The 24,942-nt window shown below is 44.7% G+C and overlaps 1 pseudogene; it reads right to left on the bottom strand.

Annotated features, from left to right (window-relative positions):
• Nucleotides 1–23,037: 23,037 nt before the first annotated feature.
• On the bottom strand, nucleotides 23,038–23,156 carry LOC134887003 (5S ribosomal RNA; annotated as a pseudogene).
• Nucleotides 23,157–24,942: the final 1,786 nt, after the last annotated feature.

The following is a 24,942-nucleotide window of genomic DNA, read 5'->3' on the forward strand; positions in this document are numbered from 1 at the left end:
CATGTTGTACGGCGTGCTTGAGGTGTGAGCTGGTATGTAGTATCTCACCTTAGTTTAACAATAAATCCTTTTCCTCGAAATGTCCGTCTCCCTGGGCACAGTTCCTATAACTGGAGTCTGGAGGAGGGGCATAGAGGGAGGAGCCAGTTCACACCCTTTGAAAGTCTTAAAGTGCCCATGTCTCCTGCAGATCCCGTCTATACCCCATGGTTCTTGAAGAGACCCCAGCATCCTCTACGGACTAAGAGAAAAGGATTTACCGGTAGGTATTAAAATCCTATTAAACACACTGTCACACTCTCATAAATAATATACACAGTCACACTTTCATACATAATATACACACACTGTCACACTCGCATACATAATATACACACATTGTCACACTCTCATACATAATATACAGTCACACTCTCATACATAATATACACACACTGTCACACTCTCATACATAATATACACACACTGTCACACTCTCATAAATAATATACACACACTGTCACACTCTCATACATAATATACACAGTCACACTCTCATACATAATATACACACACTGTCACACTATCATACATAATATGCAGTCACACACGCATACATAATATACACACACTGTCACACTATCATACATAGGGGTATATGCAATTGCGGTCGAATTCCCGAAAATGTCGAAAAACGGGACATTTTCGCCCAAAAAAATAATTCGACAATGCAATTCAGTACTTTTCGTCAAAAAAACGGACTTTCAAAATTCGACTTTTTGAAATTCGACATTTGTCAAATTCGACATTTCTGCAATGGTACAAATGCGGCAATTCGTCAAAAGTATATTCAATTGAAGATTGTAAATTCGACAACAGTGCTTTTAGACAGTAAATTCGTCATTTTAAATCCGCCACACTTTGCTGGCGGAATCTAATAAAAAAAATAAAAAACATGTTTTTTTTGCGTTTTTTTTATTGGTAATAGCATATCTATTTATATTAGAAGGGATTAGGTACTTGGTTTGTCTATTTTGGAGGCACAAATATTATTTATATATTTTTAAAAATATTATTATTATTATTTTTTTAAATGGAATGGTAAAAATCAGGGGGAAAAAATGCGTGGGTCCCCCCTCCTAAGCATAACCAGTCTCGGGCTCTTCGAGCCGGTCCTGGTTCTAAAAATCCGGGGTAAAAACTGACATGGGATCCCCCGTATTTTTAAAACCAGCACCGGGCTCTGCGCCTGGTGCTGGTGCAAAAAATACGGGGGACAAAAAGCGTAGGGGTCCCCCGTATTTTTTACACCAGCATCGGGCTCCACTAGCTGGACAGATAATGCCACAGCCGGGGGTCTCTTTTATACAGCGCCCTGCGGCCGTGGCATTGAATATCCAACTAGTCACCCCTGGCCGGGGTACCCTGGGGGAGTGGGGACCCCTTCAATCAAGGGGTCCCCCTCCCCCAGCCACCCAAGGGCCAGGGGTGAAGCCCGAGGCTGTCCCCCCCATCCAAGGGCTGCGGATGGGGGGCTGATAGCCTTGAGTAAAATGAAAGAATATTGGTTTTTCCAGAAGAACTACAAGTCCCAGCAAGCCTCCCCCGCAAACTGGTACTTAGAGAACCACAAGTACCAGCATGCGGGTGGAAAAATGGGCCCGCTGGTACCTGTAGTTCTACTGGGAAAAAAATACCCAAATAAAAACAGGAGACACACACCGTGAAAGTAAAAGTTTATTTCATACATGCCGACACATACATACTTACCTATGTTGACCCGCCGACTGCCACGTCTCCAATGTCGCCGACGATCCGGGGTACCTGTGAATAAAATTATACTCACCTCAATCCAGTGTCCTGTGATTTATAATCCACGTACTTGGCAAAACAAAAAAACGAATACCCGGACCACACGGACTGAAAGAGGTCCCATGTTTACACATGGGACCCCTTTCCCCGAATGCAGAGACCCCACCGTGACTGCTGTCACAGAAAGGTCCCTTCAGCCAATCAGGAAGCGCCACTTCGTCCCCCCGTCACCCGGCTCCATTGACGTGCAGGCAAATATGGTTGAGATCATCCATATTGGCCTTAATGCACAGCCGACTGGGCACCAGCGATGAACAAGCACGGGGCCGCGCATCGTTCATTGCTGGTGACTCCACACTCAAAGATATGAACGGTATCTCGTTCAATAATGAACGAGATCGTTCATATCTTTGAGGATTATCAGCCAGTGTGTAGGGCCTATAACAGTACAGCGTCCTGGGTGCCCTCCAATGCAGGGGTCAAAGAAAGAGTGATCTGGCAGGGCGGTATAAATAATGATAAGGCGGTTACAGGTTACATCTGTATACTTCTCAACATTTCAATTTTATGAAAAAAATTTCAGCTGACGTCATGCTTACTGCGAATGGACGCCGTTCTGACGTCAGTGGGAGTCTGGGACAGCAGGAAGTATAGCTGCATATGGGGCTTGGTGAAGAGTATTTAAGGTAAGCCACAGTTATCTTATTTTACTTGATGAAAATTTTTCTTATAAAATTAAAACATTGAGAAGTTTAGAGGTGTAACCACCTTATCAATATTTATACACTGACCTCGAGTGCCGGCAGATCACACTTTATTTTTTTATAAATATAGGACTTGCACAGGGGGCAGAGGCATGGTGGGCACATCCAGAGACACGGTACTGACATGAGGTACAGGCAGAGCCGGCCTTAGGTATAGGCAAACTAGGCAAATGCCTAGGGCATTTTGTATGCTTAGGGGCACCAGCAGCTTCTGCTGATTAAAATGATATGCGGCATGCCTATATTCTGTGTGTGACTGCGGCTGTATCTGCATAAGAAATGCTACGTTGCAGTGTATTGCTGGAAATCACTGTAATGTAGCATTTCGTATGCAGATACAGCCACAGTCGTACACAGTATATAGGCATGCTGGATATCATTTTAATCAGCAGAAGCTGCTTGTGCATCCTAGCCACATAGTAATGCAAGTAAGATGCATTTTCATAAACAAAAGGCGCCCGACATTAGCAGAGCTGCCAGCTGACTCATGCCAGGCATCTCCTTCAGAACTAGCGGCGGTGCTAGGGGGCACCAGCCAAAATCTTGCCTAGGGCATCATATTGGTTAGGGCCGGCTCTGGGTACAGGACCCACTGTCTGAAGTGCCTCGGGCCCCCTGAAGGCTTAATCCAGCCCTGGGGCAGCGATCTCCTCTCCTCTCTTGCTCTGACTCCAGCACCCTGCGGTGCACTCACCGGCCAGCGCAGGCCGCGCAGCACTGTAGAAGTGGAACTATTGGAGGACGATCAGCCCCGCCATAGGGAGCAGGTTTGTTAATTCCTCTCTCTATTATCGGCGTGGGCCATGGCTGGCTATGATTTATGGGGGAGATTGACGGGAACTTTATTTTGACATGGGTCTAAGCTCACCCATGCTGTACTGGGTACCCAAGGCTGTACTGCGTATATGTTGTATGCATACTGCTGACAGAGTGGTACAGTAATGTGTTCTCCCTAGTATCACCCTCTACTGTCACCAACAGCTGGCACCAACTGTTGTCACCCTCTCCCTGTCACCCACTGTTGTCACCCTCTCACTGTCACCCTCTCCCTGTCACCCACAGCTGGTACAGACTGCTGGCACCCTCTTCCTGTCACCGGCTTCCTGGCATCACCCTCTCCCTGTCACCCACAGCTGGCACCCTCTCACTGTTACCCACTGCGGTCACCCTCTTCCTGTCACCAGCTCCCTGGCATCACTCACTGCTATCACCCTGTCCCTGTTACCCACTGCTGTCATACTCTCCTTGGCATCACCCTCTCCCTGTCATCCACTGTATCTCCCCTCTTGTTGTGAGGCCACGCCCTCACTGCAAAACCACAACCAGTTTTCTGGGAGCACGTGTGCCTTCGGCGCATGCAGGGATAGTGGCGGTAGCGGGCATCAGCTCGGAGGCGGTAGCGGGCATCTGCGGGATTCGGCTGACATTATGGCTGCAGTGCACCTCACCAGCCACTGACCTCACCGCACGCCACTGTCTCATACATAATATACACAGACACACTCTCATACATAAAATACACACACAATCACACTCTTATACATAATATACACAGACACACTCTCATACATAAAATACACACACAATCACACTCTTATACATAATATACACAGACACACTCTCATACATAATATACACACACAATCACACTCTCATACATAATATACACACACAATCACACTCTCATACATAATATACACACACAGTCACACTCTCATACATAATATACACAGACACACTCTCATACATAAAATACACACACAATCACACTCTTATACATAATATACACAGACACACTCTCATACATAATATACACACACAATCACACTCTCATACATAATATACACACACAATCACACTCTCATACATAATATACACACACAGTCACACTCTCATACATAATATACACAGACACACTCTCATACATAAAATACACACACAATCACACTCTCATACATAATATACACAGTCACACTCTCACACATAATGGGGGTCATTCCGAGTTGTTCGCTCGCAAGCTGCTTTTAGCAGCTTTGCACACGCTAAGCCGCCGCCTACTGGGAGTGAATCTTAGCTTATCAAAATTGCGAACGAAAGATTCGCAATATTGCGAAAAGACTTCTCTGTGCAGTTTCTGAGTAGCTCGAGACTTACTCTGCAAGTGCGATCAGTTCAGTGCTTGTCGTTCCTGGTTTGACGTCACAAACACACCCAGCGTTCGCCCAGACACTCCTCCGTTTCTCCAGCCACTCCCGCGTTTTTCCCAGAAACGGTAGCGTTTTTTCGCACACTCCCATAAAACGGCCAGTTTCCGCCCAGAAACACCCACTTCCTGTCAATCACATTACGATCACCAGAACGAAGAAAAAACCTCGTAATGCCGTGAGTAAAATACCTAACTGCATAGCAAATTTACTTGGCGCAGTCGCACTGCGGACATTGCGCATGTGCATTAGCGACTAATCGCTCCGTTGCGAGAAAAAAATAACGAGCGAACAACTCGGAATGACCCCCAATATACACACAGAATTACTCTTATTCCTAACTAGGTGATTTATCGCACCCTACGGGCACTTTTCACACCGCCTTAAAGAGCTACGCCCTCTTAACCTTTGCACGCCCTTTTGGCGTGTAATATTTTTATTATATGGTGTATTACCTCCAATCATAATTATATGAGTGGTTAAATATTGCACGGAGAAAGGGCGTGCGATGGTTAAGGGGTCGTAGATTTTTGACTCTCCAAACTTCCATTGAAAGTATAGGAAAAGGGACGTGGACACGCCACTTTACCCGTGGCCATTCCCCCTTTTCGAATTTGACCCGGTTATTATGTGTAAATTGTTGGAGGTTATGTTGTGCAGATGCAGTGGGCCTATTTTGGGGTGTGGACCTGGAACTGCAGCTCTATCAGCCCCATTGTTAATCCTGCTCTGGGAACACACAGCAGCCAAAGGGCAGAGCCTCCCATTGGATGTAACCTGTGTGGAGGGCCGGATCTAGACTTTGTGGTGCCCCGGGTGAAAAAATAGGGGTGTGGCTTTGTGGATAAGGGGCGTGGTCAGTTATGCCCCCTGTAGAGTTGTGCCCCCTAGTTGCGCTGTGCCCCCAGTACTGTGCCCCCTGTAGAGGTGTGCCCCCTAGTTGCGCTGTGCCCCCAGTACTGTGCCCCCTGTAGAGGTGTGCCCCCTAGTTGCGCTGTGCCCCCAGTACTGTGCCCCCTGTAGAGTTGTGCCCCCTAGTTGGGCTGCTTAAAATAAATAATAGGATTTTAATACCTACCGGTAAATCCTTTTCTCTTAGTCCGTAGAGGATGCTGGGGACACCAAAAGAACCATGGGGTATAGACGGGATCCGCAGGAGACATGGGAACTTTAAGACTTTGAAAAAGGGGTGTGCACTGGCTCCTCCCTCTATGCCCCTCCTCCAGACTCCAGTTATAGGAACTGTGCCCAGGGAGACGGACAAATTTCGAAGAAAGGATTTATTGTTAATTAAGGTGATACACATACCAGCACACACCACATTACGCTGCACAACATGGCATTCAACAGAACCCAAGCCAATGGCATGAACCAATGTCAGCAACAGGCTGACTATAAACATAACACAACATGCGTGTAACTATAATTAATAACTGCAGATACAGTACGCACTGGGACGGGCGCCCAGCATCTTCTACGGACTAAGAGAAAAGGATTTACCGGTAGGTATTAAAATCCTATTTTCTCATACGTCCTAGAGGATGCTGGGGACACCAAAAGAACCATGGGGTTATACCAAAGCTCTAGAACGGGCGGGAGAGTGCGGATGACTCTGCAGCACCGATCGACCAAACTTTAGGTCGTCATCAGCCAGGGCATCAAACTTGTAGAACTTCGCAAAAGTGTTCGAACCCGACCAAGTAGCAGCTCGGCAAAGTTGCAATGCCGAGACCCCTCGGGCAGCCGCCCAAGAAGAGCCCACCTTCCTAGTAGAATGGGCCTTCACCGATTCCGATAATGGTAACCCGGCCGCGGAATGAGCATGCTGAATCGTGTTACAGATCCAGCGTGCAATTGTCTGTTTAGAAGCAGGACACCCAATCTTGTTGGGAGCATACAGGACAAACAGAGCATCGGTTTTCCTAACCCGAGCCGTTCTGGCGACATAGATTTTAAGAGCTCTGACCACATCCAAAGATTTTGACTCAACTAAAGCGTCAGTAGCCACTGGCACCACAATAGGTTGGTTCATGTGGAAAGATGAAACCACCTTTGGCAGAAATTGTTGCCGAGTCCTCAACTCTGCTCCATCTTCATGAAAGATTAAATAAGGGCTCTTGTGAGACAAGGCCGCTAACTCAGACACGCGCCTTGCGGACACCAAAGCCAACAGGATGACCACTTTCCAAGTGAGAAACTTCAACTCCACCGTCTGTAAAGGCTCAAACCAATGCGATTGAAGGGACTGCAACACCACGTTAAGATCCCATGGTGCCACAGGGGGCACAAATGGAGGTTGGATGTGCAACACACCCTTCACGAAAGTTTGAACTTCTGGAAGGGAGGCCAATTGCTTTTGAAAGAAAACCGATAAGGCTGAAATTTGAACCTTAATTGAGCCCAACTTTAGGCCTCTACACCTGCTTGCAGAAAATGGAGAAAGCGTCCTAGCTTAAACTCTTCTGCAGAGCCTTCTTGGATTCACACCAAGATACATACTTCCTCCAAATGCGGTGGTAATGTTTAGACATTACTCCCTTCCTGGCCTGAAGAAGTGTGGGAATGACTAGGAATACCCTTTCATGCTAAGATCTGGCGTTCAACCGCCATGCCGTCAAACGTAGCCGCGGTAAGTCTTGGCATACGCACGGCCCCTGCTGTAACAGGTCCTCGCGCAGAGGAAGAGGCCAGGGATCTCCTATGAGTAATTCCTGAAGATCTGGATACCAAGCCCTCCTTGGCCAGTCTGGGACAATGAGGATCGCTTGAACCTTTGTTCTTCTTATGATCTTTACAACTTTTGGAATGAGAGGAAGTGTAGGGAACACATACACCGACGGAAACACCCATGGTGTCACCAGTGCATCCACTGCTATTGCTTGGGGGTCCCTGGACCTGGAACAATATCTCTGAAGCTTTTTGTTGAGGTGCGACACCATCATGTCTATGTGAGGAATTCCCCAATGACATGTGATATCTGTGAAGACCTCTTGATGGAGGCTCCATTCTCCTGGATGGAGATCGTGTTAGCTGAGAAAGTCTGCTTCCCAGTTGTCTACTCCTGGAATGAAGATCGCTGACAGCGCTCTTGTATGCTTCTCTGCCCAGTTTTTGTTCTGCCTTGGCGGTTTATGTACGCTACTGCTGTCACATTGTCCGACTGGATCAGCACGGGCAGATTGCGAAGAAGATGTTCCACCTGCACAAGGCCGTTGTAAATGGCCCTTAACTCCAGAACGTTTATGTGGAGACGCGTTTCCTGGCTTGACCATCTTCCTTGAAAGTTTATCCCTTGCGTGACTGCACTCCATCCTCGGAGACTTGCATCCGTGGTCATTAGGATCCAGTCCTAGATTCCGAACCTGCGTCCCTCCAGGAGGTGTGAGCTGTGCAGCCACCGCACGAGCGATATTCTGGTCTTTGAAGACAGGACTATCTTCCGGTACATGTGCAGGTGGATCCAGACCACTTGTCCAACAGGTCCCACTGAAATACTCTGGCATGGAATCTGCCATACTGAATGGCCTTGTAGGTCGCCACCATCTTCCCCAGCAACCGAGTGCACTGATGGATTGACACTCTTGGTGGTTTCAGAATTTGTTTGACCAGGCTCTGAAGTTCCTGAGCCTTTTCTACCGGAAGAAAAATTTTCTGTAGTTCTGTGTCCAGTATCCTCCCTAAAAATGACAACCTTGTTGTCGGAATCAACTGTGATTTTGGCAAGTTCAGGAGCCAACTGTGTTGTTGAAGAACTGTCAGAGACAGGGTCACGTTTTTTACCAACTGGTCCCTGGATCTCGCCTTTATCAGGAGATCGTCCAAGTACGGGATAATTGTGACCTCTTGCTTGCGCAGGAGAACCATCATTTCGGCCATTACTTTGGTGAAAATCCTCGGAGCTGTGGATAGACCAAATGGCAACGTCTGAAATTGGTAATGACAATCTTGAACTGCAAACCTTAGGTAAGCCTGATGCGGAGGATAAATTTGAATTTGAATTTTTTTAGGTAGAAATTGAGGGATTTCAGGTTCAGGATTGGCCTGACCGAGCCATCCGGCTTCGGAACCACAAAAAGACTTGAATAAGAGCCTTCTCCTTGTTGTGACGACAACCTGATTTTGACATAACTTTTGTATGGCGTTGCAAATGTCCTCTCTGTCCGGAAGAGAAACTGGCAAGGCCGATTTGAAAAATCGGTGAGGGGGGACGTCTTAAAACTCCAGTTTGTACCCTTGGGATATTATTTGCAAAACCCATGGGTCCAGGTCCGAACGAACCCAGCACTGACTGAAGATTTTGAGACGTGCCCCCACCTGTGCTGACTCCCGCAGAGGCGCCCCAACGTCATGCGGTGGAATTGGCAGAAACCTGGGAGGACTTCTGCTCCTGGGAGACTGACAAGGCTGGTGACCGTTTACCTCTTCCCCTTCCTCTAGTAGCAAGGAAGGAAGAACCTCGGCCTTTCCTGTATTTATTGGGCCGAAAAGACTGCATCGGGTAGTGGTGCGTTTTCTTTTGATGTGGAGGAACATAAGGCAGAAAGGATCAGGGGCAAATGCAGGATTTACAGATGGGGGTTTCTGTATAATTAATAAATATATATATTGTATAATATATATATATATATATAAATATATACACACACACACACACACACACAACAAGCATGGTCCGGCTCTCCCTGCATCAAAAGATACAGCTTAAACCGACGTTTCGGGGCACGTAGCCCCTTTTTCAAGGTGTATAAAAAAAATGTCGGTTTAAGCTGTATCTTTTGAAGCTGTAAATACACGGAATTTGACCATTTAAAGTCCTGGAGTGCCGCCGTCTTTTTTCACCTTTATCCATAACGATTTTGCGGAAGGCACCTGGGCTATTTACTCTCTATGACAGGGAGTGCCGGACTATGGGGGTAATTCCAAGTTGATCGCAGCAGGAATTCTGTTAGCAATTGGGCAAAACCATGAGCACTGCAGGGGAGGCAGATATAACATGTGCAGAGAGAGTTAGATTTGGGTGTGGTCAGGGCCGCTGCAAGGTTTCTCGACACCCTAGGCAAAACTTCTGCCTTCTGCCCCTTCCCCCTACCCACCCTTCAGATGAAAGGCATGCTGCTCTCACCCCTCCCCCTACTCTGTTAAATGTCTGCTGTTCTATCCCCCCACCCCCTCACCACACCGCTGCTCTCACTCTCTCTTTCCTTATCAATGCGGAGAATGCACTGTGCAGCCACCTTACCTGCAGGCTGCAGTGCACAATTGGAAATGAGTAGTCTGTGAAAGAGCCTGGAATGAAGAGCAGTGCTCCATGTCACCCCCAGCCAGGACTCCAGGAGCTGTCAAAGTTACTGCCTGTGCCGGGTGGAGGTGGAGCTGGAGCTGGAGGCTGCAATACGGGAGCTTAGCAGTCGCGGCTACTGTAAAATACGCATTCTGGGAGATTGCAGTGGCTGTGAAAGGTAGGACTATGCTACCTTTTTAGGCAGCTGTAGCAGGCCGCCCCCTCAGGTCAAGGCGCCCCTAGGCAGCTGCCTAAAGCTGCCTAGTGGAAGCTCCGGCCCTGGGTGGGGTGTGTTCAATCTGCAATCTAATCTAATCTAATTTGCAGTGTAAAAATAAAGCAGCCAGTATTTACCCTGCACAGAAATAAAATAACCCAACCAAATCTAACTCTCTCTGCACATGTTATATCTGCCTCCCCTGCAGTGCACATGGTTTTGCCCAACTGCTAAAAAATTTCCTGCTGCGATCAACTTGGAATTACCCCCTATATGCTGATATAACTCAATAACACTAGCCTGATGAGTTGCTACACTAGGAGTAGGAATCTGAGAGATATACTAGTGCGGACAGATGTTAGATCACAAACTACTGCTAGAGAAACCTTCCTAAAAAGAAAAATGGGTTGTACGAGATGTTCCTGTACCACCTGTCAATTTTTAATTGCAGGCGATACATTTCACCACCCTGGGTCAGGAAAAAAGTATAAGATCCGACATGCTTTGACATGCAATTCCAAGTTCACTATCTACCAAATCATCTGCCCTTGTGGAAAATCTTATATAGGCAAAACGGAAAGAGCCTTTAAAGAACGTATGGCCGCGCACCGTAGTGCCATTAAGGCAGCTATTAATAAAGGGGGTAGTGAACAGCCGGTGGCCCGTCACTTCTCTATGGCTAGACACCCTTTAAGTACCCTAAGATATCGTATGATTGATCATATACCCCCGATGATTCGGGGTGGTAATAGATCACTCAAATTACTGCAGCGTGAGTCTGAGTGGATATTCAGACTAGATACGCTCAGCCCTAAGGGGTTAAACGAACATCTAGGTTTAAATTGGTTCCTATAACCTTCAAATTTGCCAGTTTCTTGATACATTAAAGATCTGTCTAATAATTGCATAATCTCAATGCACGGCTTACCTGTCAATATGTTTTCTGTTTAATTATCTTTAAAAAATATATATATATTCCTTATTATCATATTGAATTTAACTTGTTCCAATATGCTTAATTATAAGACAAGCAATATATGTGCTTTTTAGTATTTTGTATTTTATGTACTGTATTTTTTATCAGTGCACTGGGTGATGATCTTTGAACCGGCCCGTCCGTGTGAGACGTGTCTGGGAAATGACGTCATTATTGATGAGACCGGGTGCGCCGGGCAGCCTGGCGTCCGGCGATTGGCGTTTCTGGTGATGGGAGCACTTATTTAGGTAAGATTCGTTGTATGTATTTGTCTGTCTGATGAAAGTGCCGATGTAATAAAAGAAGGGGGCACTGAAACGTTACCCTATATGCCGATATAAGAGTTGACTGCTATTTGCCTAGGAGTGCCGCACGTGGAGACTATTTATATATATATATATATATACATACATATCTCTACTATAGAATGGAACTTTAAACTACGTTGATAACCTCTCTTAGTGCCGCCAAATATCCCTGTATATATGTATTGTCAAAGTCAGAAAAATATCACTATGCACACTGCCATATTTGCACCTCATATGTGTCCCTGCTGCGCATGCGTGCGCTCTCCCGTGCGTGCGCATACTCGCTGTTGCGGGCACCCGCAGGCGCACGGTATGCGCATTTATGGTAGAGATTGTATGCGTCTAGCGGGCGACTCTTTCGTTACACATTTTCACTTTATAATGTACTTTGTAGATTATGGTCCCTTTGATAGAATCTGAAAGTATGGTTAATGTAGAATGTTCATGTACAGAGAAATCCCTCTTTGTTTGATACGAAGGGTCAGACAGGAGTAATACTGTGGTGTTTAGTATCCATCGGAAGAGTATTTAATTAGCAATATTCCGGTGTTGGTTTGAAGCGAATAAATCGCTCGTGCGAATAGTTATGGACATAAGAAGTTTATGTCCATTTACTATTATTTGCACTTACTTATCCATGCGGCGGGAAACCTAGTTTCCCACCCACCTGAGCAGTTGGAAATCGTCACAGCCCACCTGTATGAATCAACCTATGACCTTTTGTTATAATGCGAGGAGGAATTCCTGTGTCCAATGAACAATGAGATTGTAGGGACCATTGAATTGTATTGTGTGTGGGGCATAAATAGACAAGCTGATCACATCCAGCTCACTCTTCAACGGTTCTCATTGCTGATAATCGGGAGCTGGATGTCCAGAGGCGCATGCGATCGTTCCCCTTTGTGCGTAAGTTTCTCTCCGCAATCATATTGTCTTCCTTGTTATTCTGAGCCATATCTCTCCATATCTCTCTCTCTCTCTCTCTCACTCTCTCTCTCTCCTCTTTCTCTCGTATTCTCTTAAACGTAATAGTATTGTATTGTATTTCCTGTGTAGTTATCTGGTTAGTTAGTCTATGTTATATTGTAGTGTATGACTTGTATTGTATTAATTCTTTTGCAAGTATAACATTCATAATATATATATAAGGCGATGGACCCTAAGCCCAGGTAGTTGTGTGTTCATTATAGTGTTAAGTATTCTCAGAGCGTCGGTGACGCTCGAACAGCTTTTGAGATAATCAGGCTACACAAGGTTGCATCTACACTCTATCATTACTCTAAGGTTTTGCTGCATAATACGTTGTTTATGGTTTAGATATAAAGGTTTAACATTGTGAGCGTCTGCGCCGCTGGTGATCTCCTCGTGGTCCCGAGCGTCCGCTACGCTATAGCGAATCATTACGTTAGTCGGCAGCCAATAGCGTGCCTGCCTGTGATCTCTTGGCCGTGAGCGAACGTGACGCTTAAGCGTCTCGACTACGGCTAAGCGATTGTTACGAAACGTGCGTACCCTTACGGTACTCCATACGTAAATAGCGTACAGTGTTCTTAGACCTCATAAAGGGTTTTATATAAGATAAATATTTAGCTTTATCAATTGGCGGCTCGTCCTGTCCTTCACATATCTCTGCTAGGTAATTTCAGCAGACATTATCCATCAGCAAAGGGCGGGAGATCATATTCTTCGCAGTGCTGACGGGATAAGCGTCTGCTTCGCTTAGTAAAGGGTGCTGAGGGAATCCGGAACCGGAGGTAAGAACAACACGCTAGTGTCTTTTAAAACTGTTTATTTCTATCTTGCGTACGCACACACGCATATCTGCATTTCTTTTTCGTGTATTTTCATATATCACTCTCCTGTTTGCCATTTTATAATTGATAAAACGTGCTAAGAGAGATTTGTCGCTATTTCATAGTTAAAGTGTAAAAGTAATATATTAAGGGATAAAGTGTAAAGCACACACGCAGCTCTACCTAAAGGTACAAGGAGAGATTGGTGTGGGGTTCAGTAGATGATCGAGGATCATCTACATTGATAAACGTGTACATTGTGTTACGGTGGACATTGGTTTTGTGTACACGTGTCTCTAACAAAGGGCTGAGACTCGCGTACGCAAAAGCCGACGCACGCAGCGTAAATTACGCAACGGAGCGTCTGGGTACGCCCACGTAACTCAAGTCACACGATAGTGTTGATTTTTAACAAGCGAAAAGGTGGCAACGCGATAAATAGCGCAACAGGCGATAAATAGCGCAACAGGCGATAAATAGCGCAAGTTTATTTTAGTATTCGAAATTTAAATTAACAGATCCTTCTCCAAATTTACAACACATCTGGTCTAAAGAAAATTTCTGCGCAGAAATAGAAATAGAAACAAAAGTGTATATGTGGTGAGTGAGTGTTTGTTTTTACAATTTTGGGGATTGAACCACAGAAATCATTGAGTTCTCGTGAAGGTACATACGTGTAAGTGACATGCACGGTGGCTAGGGAGGCATCCCTGGTTAAACATAAAATTTGAGCATTAGAGTGTAGCGGACCAGGAAGTATAGCAGACCAGGAGGTCATATAACAGACCAGGAGGTCTAGGTACAAAGAAGTCCGCTATAGAGACAAGGCACAACACCAAGAAGGGTTGGTGCAACACCCATATAGGCCATAAAAGCTCAGGCTGAAGGAATTCGCAGCTGCCGAATGTCGATTCCACTGGTCGCTCCGTACATAAGATTAGTTGCTTATGTGCTGAACGACTGTACCGCACGTAATTGTGTGCATTAGTTAGTAACCTGACCAGTACCATTTGTGTACAAACCCGGTCACAAACGCTATTTGTACATTCTAACGTGATTTGTGTAATTTTTTATTTTTTCAAAAAGGGAAGTTCGCTGGTCACTCTAGAACTATCCGACAACCCCACCTTTACTGGAAAGGGTTAATGCTCTTCGGATCATACCTACATGTTCCAGTAAACTAAGGTTAATAGGGGCCCTGGGTCGAGTACGCCAGCACTATATCAGTGTGTGGGCATATTGGTCGGCGTGGGCGAGTGAGTGAGGTGCTCGGTAAACTTCACCGTCAACCTATCTTTGAATATTTTGGTTTTTTGTAAGGGTTCGCTGAACACCCTGATATAAAGGTCAGAGGTAGAGCAAGCAACACTTGCAAATTATGGGGACCAGTTGTTCAGGAAGGGGGCGATCAACCTCGGTTCGGGTTGATTCTGTAAACCGACCAGTCGGGTCGGCAAGGTATGTAATGTGTGAAAAATACGGAAGACACACAGAAATTTTATGTGATGAATGGGAGAAAATTACTGTACATGACGGGGAGAAATTCCCAAGAATAGGTAGCTTTAGCCCAGAAGTGTTACTAAATCTAAGGAGAAGGATAGGTCTTATTAAACCAGCAAAGAGACGGATCAAACATTATGATTATTTGCAGTTATGGCAACAGGAAAGTGAATTGCAAAGAGAGTTAACTGACATATCTGACTCTCATCTTGGGAGGAGAGACATGGCAATGGAGAGGATTATGGTTGCGGAGAAAGGCACAATGTTGAACAATAAAAACGCACTTAGCAACTGTAGTATAGATGATAAGAATAAGTGTAATAAACATAACAATGATAATTGTAATGCTGTTAAATGTACAACTATTAACCCGTGCAAGTTGCACCCCATGTCAAACTTCCCTCAGGAATACGAGCAAGAAAGTGAACCCAACACGATGTCGGCACCTCTTCCAGCAGCCATCACACAAGACATCCAGGTGGACGCGACCAAATCGGTAAAGGCAATAATCAAACCCCCTAACGGAGGGTCAGGTGAGGTCGTGTCCACAGGTACGTACAATGTTTTATATCACGCACAAACAAATGTACCCAATATTGTAAGACCAAAACAAGGTGATGTAATTGAGTTTAGTCCTGTCAGGGTGATCACAGTCCCCAATGGGAAGACTGACGATCAGGGAACCATTCCCGTCCAGGACAGTGCAATGCGCTGTCCCTGGTCCCGGACCGAATTGAGACCAATTATGTCTGAATTTCCTGATCCTAGGAAAAATCTAGTCGCATGTCAAAGGTTTGTTAAAGAACTAGGAAACTCAACAGAACCCACCAACAAAGAGTGGCGTACAGTGCTGAGGGCATGTTTGCCCTCCAGTGTTGACCCTGCGAAATTTATTGCTGATTGTAAATTAGACACGGAGGTACCTTGTACGGAGGAACACAATCAGGAATGTATTAAGCAGATCAACCGACAGTTGGAAGTATATTTCCCAGCCATTGTCGAGTGGAACAAAATCTTCTCCATAAGACAAAACAAAGGGGAAAGTACTTCTAATTATTTCCATCGGGCATTACAGGATATGACTAGGTACACGGGTATAGAAAACATTGAAACAAGTGCACCGCACAGAGAAGTAGCAGTATCTGTGCTAATGGATGGTTTAAAGGAGGTATTGAGAACAAGGGTACAGACCACCAACCCAAACTGGAGAAATATCTCAGTGGCCGCATTAAGAGAGGCCGCTATTGATCATGATCAAAATATCACCAGGCACAGGGAGTCACAAAGTGATAAGTTAATGGCCGCAAGTATACAGGCCTTAACCACAAAACCACTCCAGCATAAGCCCCAAACCCCTGCGAGAAATTCAAATGTGGAAATCTGTTATAATTGCCAGAAGGAAGGCCATTATGCAAGAGATGGTAGATCAAGAAATTTACAGAAGGTATATAAACCCCCTAGACAACAACATAACCATGATATCCAAGGAAGCAGGGAAGTACAGGGAAAACGGTTGATGGTGATGAGCATCCAAGCGTTTGAGGAGGCATCAAATCAACCAAGGCCCCATTTCACTGACACTTGGAGGAAGCCCAGGGTTTGTTATCATTGTAAAAGAGAAGGGCATTATGCCAGTAACTGTAACATCCCACGTAAGGTCAGACCCCCTAGACAATGAAAATGACACACCAAATTACAATCAGGGATCATATAGGAAGAATTTTGAGCCACACCCATGATATGTAGTCAGGAAAGGTGATCATTAGGACTGATGGTAAGCCTGAGGTTATAGTTAATAAATTGGGAGGTCATTCCCTGAAGACACAGGAACGACCGGGTGAAACGTTGTAAATGTATCTGTGGAATGTTTCTTTTTCTCTCCCCATCTCTGACAATTATTGGTAGGACTCAAACATTGCATGTCTGCTTGGTCTTTGCAGAAGTCTACCAAACCCCAGTATGACCTATCCGCATCAATGTATTCTGGACAGATACAGACAGTGGAATATGGAGGTGCTGGGGGGAGGGACTGCGCAAGGAAACCATTGGACATGTAGATATGACAGCCTGATGATCTGACAATGTTTTAAAAAATGTTTGAAAAATGTTTTTTTCCCTGTTGTTGTTCACTGTTGATTTATGTGATATATACATATATGAATTGTTCTCTCTCTCTTTTGTTTTTTTTTGTTTTCTCTCTTCTTTCTCAGGTTTTCATGTTTTAAAGATGGTATGTCACCCATCAGTTAGACAAATGGTAATACAAGATTTTTGCTCCTTACAGAAAGATCGCTGGTTTGGAAGAAATATTGCATCATCGGAATGTTCGTTTGGAAGACTGAGAGACAGCACCTTTGAGATGACAACAGAACAGGAAGAACGACAAAGACTAGAGAACTTATTTATCGTAACAAGTTTCTCTCCCCCTCAAACTGATTTTCTGTACCCCATTACAAATTTCTTCTTTTCTCCTCCTGTAAGATGGACTTGCCCAAAGAGACTGTGATATGGATTTTCCTGTTGACCATGATGTTGACCAGAGCAGTCTGTTCCGGCGAGAGTACCAGTGAGGTCGAGAAAGGATCCAGAAAGATCCCGATGACTGAGACAGAGGTGTAAATTTCCAATAACAACACAACCACCAAGCAAAAGGCGAGTATCAGAAAACGATCCGATAGCATTGACAATAGAAGGAATTGTGAAGGATTGTTAGCTGAAGAAAACTGTATCTGTAGGCTCTGTGACAACGTAGTTGAGGATGGGTGCATTAAGAAATGCCAATCCAGTTTTAATATCCACATGGACCGGCATCCATTGAGTGACTATCACTCCTTAGTGGGTAGTGTGTTAAATCAAACAGATTGTTGGGTATGCTCTCAAGTACCTCAAGGTCATAGCAAATCAGGACTAGTACCATTTCCTTTAACGATAGGGGAGGTACTTGAGCTAAAGGGTGGGAGACCGGTGGACAGGAGGTTTAATATCTCCAGTCCTCCTAGTTTGAAGCTCCACCAATATCATGTGGATAGATCCCTAATATGTTTTAACATTACCAATCCCCGAAAGCCGGGAAATTGGGAAGTGTCATGGAGTAACCAAACCATGACCTTTTCATATAGAGCAGATAGAATGCCGACAGATACAGAACTTATACGCCACATAGCCAGTAGAGAAAAATCTTTCTGATATAGGTATACCCTAGGAAGTAGGATTACGAGAGTTGGAGAGGTATCATCAGGATACTGCGCACATATCGTACAAACTGATACGTGTACTAAACAGATGGGAGCATTAGGGTTAGGAGATTTCACATGGAAGATGTGTAATATGGTTATGTCCTACTCTGTCCCATATGTTCTCCCCGATGATGCATATTTCATATGCGGGAGGAAGGCGTATAAGTGGCTTGCCTCAAACTCTGAAGGATTGTGTTATATTGGAAAAGTACTGCCTGAAGTAATGACTGTATCACATGCCAAAATGAAAGATATACACCGTGTTGCCCAAGCTCCTTATACTCACACCCACTACGAGCACGTAGTTAAACGGCACCTGATAGAAAGAACAGGTATACTGGAAGAGAACTTCAAGCTTATAAAACAGAACTGGTACAGCATAGAATGGTTCTTAATTATCTCACAGCAGTGACAGGCGGATATTGCGTCACACTGGCAACGCAGTACGGCGTGAAATGCTGCACACATATTACGAATAGCACCGAGGACCCGGTCGAGGTCATAGACCAAAAGATGGACGATATTCTCCAATTGAAGTGGGAATTTCGCAGGAGACACAATCTCACTCTTGCTGCTGTAGGTAATAAGCTGACTGGTTGGGTGTCATGGTTGAACCCGCGAAATTGGTTCTCTGGTTTAGGAGAATGGGCTCAAGGAGTCATAATGGATGTAGGGAAGTTTCTCCTATGTATCTTAGGTGTTATCATAACGATTGGCTTGATATTTAGATGCGGTCAGGCTTTAATGAAGTGCAAACGTAGTACCAGGGTAATGAGTTTAAGGAGTGAGGAAACTGTAATTCCAATGGATTTGATTTATGACCCAAATGTAGAAACAATGATGTGATGAAAATGCGATTTCTACGGTCCGTTTCTTTCACCTGTTTTTCTGGTTTTTCCAAGGTAAAAAGACCCACTTTTGACGAGGAATTTGATGATCCTGTATACAGACAACTGATGGATTAAAGAAGAAGTTTTGACAACCTAATACACAGATATTTGATGAACAATGCCATAGACCCCCAGTTTCCCTAGAAATTTTAAAATTACGCTAGCCCAACACTTTTGTAAGCCTATGGACATTGACAAAGCTTTTTGCCCACACGCCTTTTGGCAAAAGCACAAAGAAGACTGCATTCAACAGACACCGAACAAGACTTCAACCGACAAATGTTCATTAACCTGACATAGAATACCACTGCATTTACCGTAATTATGTCTTTTCTTCATCTCTACAACCTTCAGGTAATTACACACATAGTCGATAGGGAATACAGGCACAGATATCAGCAATCACATATTTCCCCATTCATGTATCATCAACTAAAATGTGCTCCCCATTTTGTTGCAACCAAAATCCGAAAAGAGCTCGGTAAAGTTTGACAGCCCATCCACAGACCCGTACCACGGGATAAGAAGGAATTCAAATGTATACTTCGCAATACCTCGAAGCTTGATTTAAAACACGTACGGCACGATGATACATGACCCCCAAACACGGATTCATACACACATGCTTCTGCTATCTCACTAGGTCATACCCTTTTTCCTACCTTCTCCTCTCCTCCCCTACCCAACCATGGAAATGTATTTACACTTGACATATATTTTTCTCTTTTTGAAATGTTTTAGGAAGTGGCAGTTATTGTTGACTGCCAAAGGGTGGACTGTCAAAGTCAGAAAAATATCACTATGCACACTGCCATATTTGCACCTCATATGTGTCCCTGCTGCGCATGCGTGCGCTCTCCCGTGCGTGCACATACTCGCTGTTGCGGGCACCCGCAGGCGCACGGTATGCGCATTTATGGTAGAGATTGTATGCGTCTAGCGGGCGACTCTTTCGTTACACATTTTCACTTTATAATGTACTTTGTAGATTATGGTCCCTTTGATAGAATCTGACAGTATGGTTAATGTAGAATGTTCATGTACAGAGAAATCCCTCTTTGTTTGATACGAAGGGTCAGACAGAAGTAATACAGTGGTGTTTAGTATCCATCGGAAGAGTATTTAATTAGCAATATTCCGGTGTTGGTTTGAAGCGAATAAATCGCTCGTGCGAATAGTTATGGACATAAGAAGTTTATGTCCATTTACTATTATTTGCACTTACTTATCCATGCGGCGGGAAACCTAGTTTCCCACCCACCTGAGCAGTTGGAAATCGTCACAGCCCACCTGTATGAATCAACCTATGACCTTTTGTTATAATGCGAGGAGGAATTCCTGTGTCCAATGAACAATGAGATTGTAGGGACCATTGAATTGTATTGTGTGTGGGGCATAAATAGACAAGCCGATCACATCCAGCTCACTCTTCAACGGTTCTCATTGCTGATAATCGGGAGCTGGATGTCCAGAGGCGCATGCGATCGTTCCCCTTTGTGCGTAAGTTTTTCTCCGCAATCATATTGTCTTCCTTGTTATTCTGAGCCATATCTCTCCATATCTCTCTCTCTCTCTCTCTCCTCTTTCTCTCGTATTCTCTTAAACGTAATAGTATTGTATTGTATTTCCTGTGTAGTTATCTGGTTAGTTAGTCTATGTTATATTGTAGTGTATGACTTGTATTGTATTAATTCTTTTGCAAGTATAACATTCATAATATATATATAAGGCGTTGGACCCTAAGCCCAGGTAGTTGTGTGTTCATTATAGTGTTAAGTATTCTCAGAGCGTCGGTGACGCTCGAACAGCTTTTGAGATAATCAGGCTACACAAGGTTGCATCTACACTCTATCATTACTCTAAGGTTTTGCTGCATAATACGTTGTTTATGGTTTAGATATAAAGGTTTAACATTGTGAGCGTCTGCGCCGCTGGTGATCTCCTCGTGGTCCCGAGCGTCCGCTACGCTATAGCGAATCATTACGTTAGTCGGCAGCCAATAGCGTGCCTGCCTGTGATCTCTTGGCCGTGAGCGAACGTGACGCTTAAGCGTCTCGACTACGGCTAAGCGATTGTTACGCAACGTGCGTACCCTTACGGTACTCCATACGTAAATAGCGTACAGTGTTCTTAGACCTCATAAAGGGTGTTATATAAGATAAATATTTAGCTTTATCAGTATGTGTGTATATATATATGTATATATATATACACACACACCACACACACACACACACACACACACACACACACATCTATAGATATATACATACATTCAATTCTATGTACTGCATGGTATCAATTAAAATTTCTATTTACAAATGACACACACATACAGATACAAACACACACAGGGCCGGCGCCACCACTAGGCAGCTTTAGGCAGCTGCCTATGAGCGGCAGCGCTGGAAGGGCGGCACTGAGTGCAACTAAAAAATAAATAAATAAGTGACCGCGTTCCTCCTAACTCCCCCCTCCCTCCTGTCCCGATGACCGTGTAAGACCTGCTTTCTCCAACGGGTCCTGAAACCGCGCAAAGAGGCCACGGAGCTGCTGCAGCCAGAGGAGGAGGTCGGGGGCGGACCTTAACCGGGGACCAGGAGCGGATTTACGTTCATTGTGCAGGTTAGTTCTGTTGGGGGCACAGGTAGTGGCATGCAGCTAGGAAAGTCCCGCTTTTACGCACTTTACACATCTCCCGTATGTCTTAAAGTTGCAGCCATGGTTGTATGAAGGGAAATGCTCCAAGTGCTGCCGCAGCACAGCCACTGAGAGCCAGGCTCAGGCACTGCAGGCAGTCTGGGGACAGGGGTAGGCTGTTGGAGCTGCTTATCGTGCTATGTTTACATACAGATGCTCGGTTGGATTGCCTGTTAAAGCTCTTTGAATAAAGGGTTGGTCGGGGCGAGTGCCGGATTATAGGCAGGACAGACAGTCAGGGCACCCCACAAACTGACCCCTCCCCAACACTGCTGCAGACATTACCCTAACTTCTGGCTCCAGTAATCAGCACAGTTGGTGAGTTCTGTTCATTAATTCAGTCCCTGTACAGAGTGGAGTGAGCGTGACTGACAATCGTAGCCCCGCCCCTCACGGACATAATGGCGTAAATTCGCGGGTGTATGTTGAAGGAGGCCTAATGCCATGAAGTGTCCGTTCACCAAAAAGATCTGATGCTGGAACAGGTAGTACCCCCCCCCCCCCTTGCTCCAATTCTCTCACTCTTCTTGGCACTCTATCTCTCTCTGACACTTTAGCACTCTGTCTCCTCTCCCTCTTTCTGTCCCTGACACCCTCTCTCTCTCTAAAGAAAACTTGGGCGATCCGGCACCGATTAATAATTAGAGATAATCCTGCAAATAAGTAAAGAAGAATACCAAAATTGGACAGTGGAGTTCCCTTATAACACAAGGGAGAGAAGGGCAGGAGGTGGCCCTTACTATATTGTGTATGAAAGATATATACACATATAAATGTTAGTCTTGTCCTTGTTGGTGGTGCACCCAGAGCCAGAAAGTATGCAAACTTTAAAACATGGGGAGACAAAAGAAGGCAAACTCTTATAGAAACAAATCAATATGATATGATTGAGAAAAGTATATTTAAAACATAACTTTTATTCGTATTGTTAGAAATCTAGGTGCTTCCCAAAGATCTGTCCCTCAAAAATGCAAAATATGTAGCATCTTAATTAAAATGTTCTGGTCTCTTTATTGGTAAAGAATGTATGGAAGGGTTGTAGACATTGAATTGGTCATACCCCCATTCCCCTTGACCAGTACAGACTTGCTGTATTGATGGAACCACGGGGTGGTCGACACACAAAGATATATAGGAAGTATGAGACTGTGCTCTTAGGCTTATCAGGGATTAGAGTAGTGATCAGTGGTCACTCCTCTCATGTATTATAGACAAAAATCACTTGTACTCATAAGAATTGGAAACAGTGATGATGATAGTGAGAAGTTTTACACATCACAGTAATGGTGCCAGTGACCATAAGGCTAGGTTGGATAGGATAGTAGAAAGTGGTGATACTGCTGTTGGTGATATTACCACATAAATGAGGAAGATCCTGCTCTACAACACCAAGTATTCGCAGGTGGTCTCCCTTCCTGGTACTGACCTGGCCCAACGTTGTTTAGCTTCCAAGATCAGACGAGATTGGGCGCTGACAACGTGGTATGGTAGTAGAGAGTTTTATGCGAACGCCAATGAGAGTGCACCTATTTAGGAATGTTGAAAGTTAGAAGTTGATAGGAAAGTATCAGAAAAAGAATCGTGAAAATAAGTGGATCTGCTTTTTACGTTAGACCCAATTCCAGAATTCCCACTCACGTGGTGCAATGTACCGGGAATCGTAAATGAGAGTCCACGAAAAATGGTGATCTTAGTAAGATAAAGTGATAAGATTTGGTTCTACAGTTGGAAGAGAGACTGGCTGCTGATATATTGTAATTTAGTCAAACAGATAGTAAATGATCTGCAGTTCTGAGTGAGCTAGGTAAATATGTAGTTGCTCTGGTACTGCAGATTTGTTGCAAGGCACAAAAAGAGGTAAGAATCTGCCGAGTTATGTGCTGAGGTATCAGCTTATTTCCAAACTATACATGCATATATCCGTTAACAAATACATTGACTCATAAGTCACCAGAGATTCAATATTAGCCTCTGGTTATAGATAGGACATTCAAGTAATTAGAACCTGTACTAGGTGCATACTCATTAGGTTCATACACTAATTACTGGGAAGGCATGAAGTGATAAAGGCAGATAAGTGCAAAATGCATTCCTAGAGGTGAAGGTGTATGTTGATTTACATACATCTAATGGTGAGACTTTACTGCTTACAAAAGAATATAGATGCCCCTAATTAATTACCACTATAATATACATTGTAGACTAGGTGATAAGGCAGGTTGGCTAGGATTTTGCAGTAACAGTTGCTATCCGTGGCATGCAGCCACCGGATAGTAGATCTTACGGTTTCACCAGGGTGTAAGAAAGCCAGCAGAGCACAGAGATAGATATGGCAGATGCCAGGATAAGGAGGTGTCGACGAGACCCCAGTGTCAGGACGTGGAAGACGCGTTTCGCCCTCAGGCTTGTTCACTTCCGGGTTCCGTATGGTCCGGTGTGGGGAGCGGGCTTTTAAACCAGCTACCAGTAGAGCTGTCCAATCCGGAGGCGTGATGTAGTGGGTGTGATCTTGCGATATAGGCGGTTGCTAGGAGACCGCAACAATGCCGGTAATTCAGGAAGGCAGAGGATAATCACCTCTCGCGAGATAACGGACGCCATGTTGGATAAGGGAACAGTGTCTGCTGGTGATATGGGCAGTTGCTAAGAGACTGCAACGGCGGAATTGGTGCAACATATACAAATATCCATGCGGATTAGTCATAATATTTACTGTTGATATTAATTGCTAGGAGACTAAATAAGCAGAGCTAAACCGAGCATTACCGGAGATCCAATATTATTAACACATGTTGCAATCTCCGTTTTGGCTATGAAAACAAGAGAGAGAGATATATACTGCTGGGGAAAAGAAGAAATAAAAGTTTTAAAATTCAAAATAGGAGGATGCAATTCATTCTATGCAGTATATATATAGAGGGAGTATGTTCGGAATTGATGGGGGTTGGGGGTGGGGGGTGCCTATTATTAGATAAAGGTGAAGCACATAGGATTGGAGGATTGGTGACTGGTGTGAAGGAATTGAAGGGATCGTGATAGAGTGATGACAGTGAATGTTGAAGTAATGAAAAGTTGGCTGTGGTGAATGGTGTGTATGTTGGGTAGTTGGGGAGGCATGTGTGAGTATGTCATGTGATAAAGTGATTAGGTGTGAAGTGAGTGAAATATGGGTGCACTAGGTGCAAAATTTGGGCGTGATTAGGGAATGATAGGGACGGCGACCAGGATGAGGGGGAGGAACAAGGTCGGGGGAGATGAAGGAAAGGGGAGGGGGAGGGGGGG

The sequence above is a fragment of the Pseudophryne corroboree genome, chromosome 3, assembly GCF_028390025.1.
Source record: "Pseudophryne corroboree isolate aPseCor3 chromosome 3, aPseCor3.hap2, whole genome shotgun sequence".
NCBI lineage: Eukaryota > Metazoa > Chordata > Amphibia > Anura > Myobatrachidae > Pseudophryne > Pseudophryne corroboree.